The sequence below is a fragment of the Rhinopithecus bieti genome, unplaced genomic scaffold (assembly GCF_001698545.2).
Source record: "Rhinopithecus bieti isolate Rb0 unplaced genomic scaffold, ASM169854v2 scaffold_4553, whole genome shotgun sequence".
In the NCBI taxonomy this organism is placed as follows: Eukaryota; Metazoa; Chordata; class Mammalia; order Primates; family Cercopithecidae; genus Rhinopithecus; species Rhinopithecus bieti.
In genome coordinates, this window is record NW_016804694.1 from 5159849 (window position 1) to 5165295 (window position 5447).

General features: G+C 45.0%; 1 long non-coding RNA gene across 1 annotated transcript; it reads right to left on the reverse strand.

Annotated features, from left to right (window-relative positions):
* Positions 1 to 397: 397 nt before the first annotated feature.
* On the reverse strand, positions 398 to 5057 carry LOC108528311 (uncharacterized). The gene is made up of 2 exons (XR_001885094.1): positions 4752 to 5057; positions 398 to 753 (listed from the first exon to the last, which is right to left on the reverse strand). It is a non-coding gene; the product is annotated as an uncharacterized LOC108528311 (long non-coding RNA).
* Positions 5058 to 5447: the final 390 nt, after the last annotated feature.

The window sequence follows — 5447 nt, forward strand, 5'->3', positions numbered from 1 at the left end:
GTCAATTACAACTTTAGGGCTGCAATCTAAGTGTAGTTCCTAAAACTAAAGTCTATTAGATTTCACAGTGATACTGCTTATCTTTGCAGGTACAGAACAAAGACAAGATTAGATTAATCATTCTTTCACTTACCACACCTCCCTTCCTACATTCCTTTCCCCCTTTAAGAAAGTATATAAATACTAAGCCTCGTGGAAAAAAAAAAAAAAAAAAAACTTTCTGGAAAAAACAGCCGCAGATGCGACTGTGACTTGTGTTTTTCCTAGGCCTACCCTCAAGCTCTGGCTTAATAAACCTTGATTGATTGAGACTCTTGCCTCAGTCACTCATTTCAGTTAACGTGCCACTCCTACCATTACAATTACACTGCATTTATTTGCTTCTTAGTACTTATTGTAACTTAAATCTGTTTGTTGTTTATTGTCATTTATCACAACTAACTTGTACGTTCCATAAAACCAGTGGTTTTTGTCTGTCTTTTCAACATAGTATTCTGAACCTAGAATAGTGCCTGGCACTTAAAAGGTCCTTAGCAAATATCAAACAAGTGAACAAAGGATATAGACACAGCATCTGATGACAAGGGACCTTCAGTCTGAGGAGGGAGACACAGCCTTTCTTGGTCTGTTTTCTACTGCTCTAATAATATCTGAGGCTGAGTAACTTATAATAAATAGAAATGTATTTGGTTCATGATTCTGGAGGCTTGGAAGTCCAGGAGTGAGGGGCCACATCTGGTGAGGATCTTCCTGCTGCATCATCATATGGAAGAGAGGAAAAGAGAGTGAGAGGTCCGCAAGAGAGGGCTGAACTTGCTCTTCTAACAAATCCACTCTCACAATAATAAAATCAATCCATTACAAGGGCAGAGCCTTCATCACCCTAATCACCTCTTAAAGGTCTACCTTCCAACTCTGTTACATTGAGAATTAAGTTTCCAGCACTTGCCTTTCTGGGGGAAACACTCAAACCTTAGCATTCTATCCGTGGCCTCCAAAATTCATGTCTTTTTCACATGTAAAATACATTCAATCCATCCCAATGGCTTCAAAAGTCTTAACTTGTTCTAGTATCAACTCAATATCCAAAAGTTCAAAATCTCATCTAAGTCAGATATAGATGAGATCAAGGCATGATTCATCCTGAGGCAAATTTTTCTCCACCTGTCAGTCTATGAAATTAAACAAGTTAGCTACTTCTAAAATACAGTGATGAAACAGACATAGGATAGACATTCCCATCCTAAAAGGGAGAAATAGTCAAGAAGAAAGGTCTACAGTCCTAGGGTCTTGGGCGTTACCCCACTCCCATGGCTTCACTAGGCATTGCCCAAGCTTGGTCTCTCCAAAGTAGCTCTATCCCTGCAACAGGTCTCTGCCTGGGTCTCCAGGCTGTACATGACATCCTTTGAAATCCAGATGGAGGCTGCCATGGCTGCAGCTCTTGCATTCTGCATGCCTGTAGTGTCATCACCATGTGGACAATGCCAAGATTTATGGCTTACACCTTCCAGGGTTGGCAGGTCGAGGTTCACCTGGATAAGCTTAAACCATGGCTAAGGTGGCTAAGGGGCACTATGCTAGAATTTGGGGAACAGAGCCCCAAGACAGTGCAGGGGAACAAATGCTGAAGTCCTGCAAATGCCTGTCTGAAAACTTTGCCCTTATGGTCCTGCTCTGGGCCTGTGATGAGAGGGAAAGCGTCAAAGCTCTGAAATGCCTTTGGGGTCTTTCTCTTATTGTCTTGATAAATAGCACTTGGCTCCCTTCTATCCATCTTAATTGCTTTAGCAAATGGTCACTTGGCCACACCTTTGGTTTGTTCTCCTAAATATGCCTTTTCACTGTTTTTTTATTTTGTTTTGTTTTGTTTTGAGACGGAGTCCCGCTCTTCCACCCAGGCTAGAGTTCAGTGGCACAATCTTGGCACACTGCAACCTCTGCCTCCCGGATTCAAGTGATTCGCCCGCCTTAGCCTCCCGAGTAGCTGGGATTACAGGTGCATGCCACCATGCCAGGCTAATTTTTGTGTTTTTAGTAGAGATGGGGTTTCACCATGTTGGTTAGGCTGGTCTCAAACTCCTGACCTCATGATCCGCCTGCCTTGGCCTCCCAAAGTTCTGGGATTACAGGTGTGAGCCACTGAGCTAGGCTGCCTTTTCACTCTTTACATGGCCAGACTTCAGATTTTCCAACTCTTTCTGCTCTGCTTCCCTTTTACTTAAAATTCTGTCTTTAAATCATTCTGCTTCTCTTGCATCTTACCAGGTGCATTTAGAAGTAGCCATGCAGCTCTTTTAATATTTTGCTTAGAAATTTCTTCCTCCAGTTATCCTAGTTCGTCACTCCGAAATTCTGCCTTTGATAAAGTCCTTGGGCATGGATGCAATTCGGCCAAGTTATTTGCCACCTCATAACAAGGAGGGCCTTGACACCGGTTTCCAATAAGATATTCCTCTTTTCCATCTGAAACCTCATCAGAATGGCCTTTACTGCCCATATTTCTATCAACATTCTGATCACAACCACTTAGGTAAACTCTAAGAAGATTCTGGCTTTCCTGAGGTCTTTTCTTCTTCTGCAACAGCACCAGAATTGCCCATTATGGTCCATTCACAGCCTTTTTTCTAACCTGCTTCTCCAGATTCTTCCAGCTTCTGCTGATTATCCAGTTCCAAAGCTGCTTTCACATTTACAGACATTTGTTATAGAAACAGCCCCAATTCTCAGTACCAATGCTCAGTCTTAGTCTGTTTTCTGCTCCTATAGCAGAGTACTTGAGACTGGGCAATTTGTAATAAACAGAGATTTATTTGGCTCATAGTTTTGTAGTTGGGAAATCCAAGATCCAGGGAGCACCTAGTGAGGATCTTCTTGCTGCATCATCCCACGGCACAAGGTCAAAGAAAGAGGGTAAAGGAGGAAGAGAGGGCTGGAATCACTTTTATAATAAACCTACTCCCATGATATCATGCCAGATTAAGTCAGCTTAGTTGTACTAATTCTGACCAGGGCTGAGAGGTTTCACAATGACTCAGTGGCCAATTAAATGCTTTTCAATTCATGGTTCCTTGTGAAGCTTTCACACAACCATGCAAATATATTCAACACATATGCAGGCAGTGATAAGAGAGAGGGGAACAAACCCTAGGGAGAGACTAGCACATTGACAAATGAACTGGAGGGTGGGGTGGGGCAGAGCTGCTTCCACAGGTGTCTCACCATGGTTAGTTTCTTTGCTGTTTTTATGGCCCTTTGAAGGAATGTCCATGATCATTATCTCAGCTGTGTTTTGGCTTCACTTTCTCTAGTGGACCTAGTCTAACCCTCTAAAATCAGGGCTAATCAAACTGGGCTTGATCAGATGTGAGCAGTGAGTATAATTAGCAACCAACCCCACAGATCTACCTCCACTGTTTCAGATATGCCTATCTGATCATTCCTTTGTGCAATATAAAGACTTATCTACCTCTTGATTGGAGAAAAGAGTGGTTACAGGCCATTTTTCTCTTTGCTTGGAGCCCCTCTCCCCTCTTTACTGCCCTCTCAGGTCCTTGCTTCCCATCTCTTTCATCTATATCCATCTTTACAGAATCTAGGGCCACTACAGCGGCAGTCTATGAGCAGCACCTACCTGGAGTTGTGCAGTGTACAACCCGTGTAGCTGAATGCAGCAGCCCTGATAGACTCCCGGATTCAGGGCTAAAAGGGATCACAGAAGGGCTAGAGCATATTCTCTCAACTTAAAAATGAGGAAATTGCCAGGCACAGTGGCTCACACCTGTAATCCAAGCACTTTGGGAGGCGGAGCCGGGTGGATCACCTGAGGTCAGAAGTTCAAGACCAGCCTGGCCAACATGGCAAAACCCCATCTCTACTAAAAATACAAAATTTAGCCGGGCATGGTGGTGAGTGCCTGTAATTCCAGCTACTCAGAAGGCTGAGGCAGGAGAATCACTTAAACCCAGTAGGCGGAGGTTGCAGTGAGCTGAGATCACGCCGCTGCACTCCAAGCCTGGGTGACAGAGCAAAACTGTCTCAAAAAAAAAAAAAAAAAGAGGAAATTGAGGCTCCAGGTGGAGAGGAGACTTTTCCAAGGTCACGCCACAGTGATTTAATGACATGACTGGGATGTGAACCTACAGCTCTTGGCTCCTCAGGCAGCACCATTGTTTATCCACTCCCTCTTTTTTTTTTTTTTTTTTTTGAGATAGAGTCTGTCACCCAGGCTGGAGTGCAGTGGTGTGATCTTAGCTCACTGTAACCTCCACCTCCCGGGTTCAAGCGATTCTCCTCCCTCAGCCTCCTGAGTAGCTAGGACTGCAGGTGCTCACCACCACACCAGGTTAATTTTTTTGTATTTTTAGTAGAGATGGGGTTTCACCGTGTTAGACAGGAAGGCCTCGATCTCCTGAACTCATGAACCACTTGCCTCGTCCTCCCAAAGTGCTAGGATTACAGACGTGAGCCACCGCGACTGGCCTCCACTCCCTCCTCCAAAGGCTGTCTAATTTTCCCTACTCCCTTTCTTTACCCTGCAATGTACTTTGTGATCTCTGTCCTGGTTTTTTGCCCATATTCAGACTTAGTAGATGCCATGCCTTGGGGTCTTCCTAAGGACGACAGACAACCAAGCCGTGCTGCCAGTCATGGGTCCACCCCAGAGTGGGGACCCCCTGAGGCCTGGGGCCTTACAAAAGTTAGTAACAGGGTAAAATGCAATGATGGGGTGGAAAGACCCCCATGCTTACCCTGGCAGAGTAAAAAGTGCAGATGTCAGACACTCTTGAGTAGACACTGCAGCTCTACTTCACATTAAGGGCTTGACCTCAGGCAGTTTACTTCATTTTCCTGGGCTCCAGGTTTTTCAACTACAAAAAGAGATAAAAAATAACCCTCATGTCCCCCCGCCCCATTCCAGCTTGCAATTTAGTGAGAATTAAATCAGGTGATGTACGCATAATGGGCCCAGCTTAGCACGAGGCACGCAGGCCCACACTGTGGCTGCACCTGGCCCTCTGAGATACTCTCTCCTCCCCGAAGACTTCGGCAGCCTGCATTCTGCATATGCATTGTGGCTCTTCCCTGTGGAAGCCCTTTTAAGGCAGGAACTGTTCCTGGGAAAAGATAAAATCCTTGGCACAGCTAAGCCATTACCAGAAATGTTTAACCAGCCCATGTTCACAGGCGGGAGGACACGCATGAAAGCGTTTTATCTTCCTCCCACAAAGGGAGAGCGGAGCTCCGCACAGGGCTAAGATGAAGGCTTGATTTTTTAAAATAGACGTTTAGGATTCTACTGATGCTTTGCTAACTCCCAGTCAAATCACAACATCAAGGAAAGAAAAACTCCATTTTCTGCAAAGATGTTGAAATGGCCCTTTCCAATTAGGCAATGGGCTCCGGGAGGGGGATCTCAGACAGGCAGCCAAAAGCCGTCTCTGCTC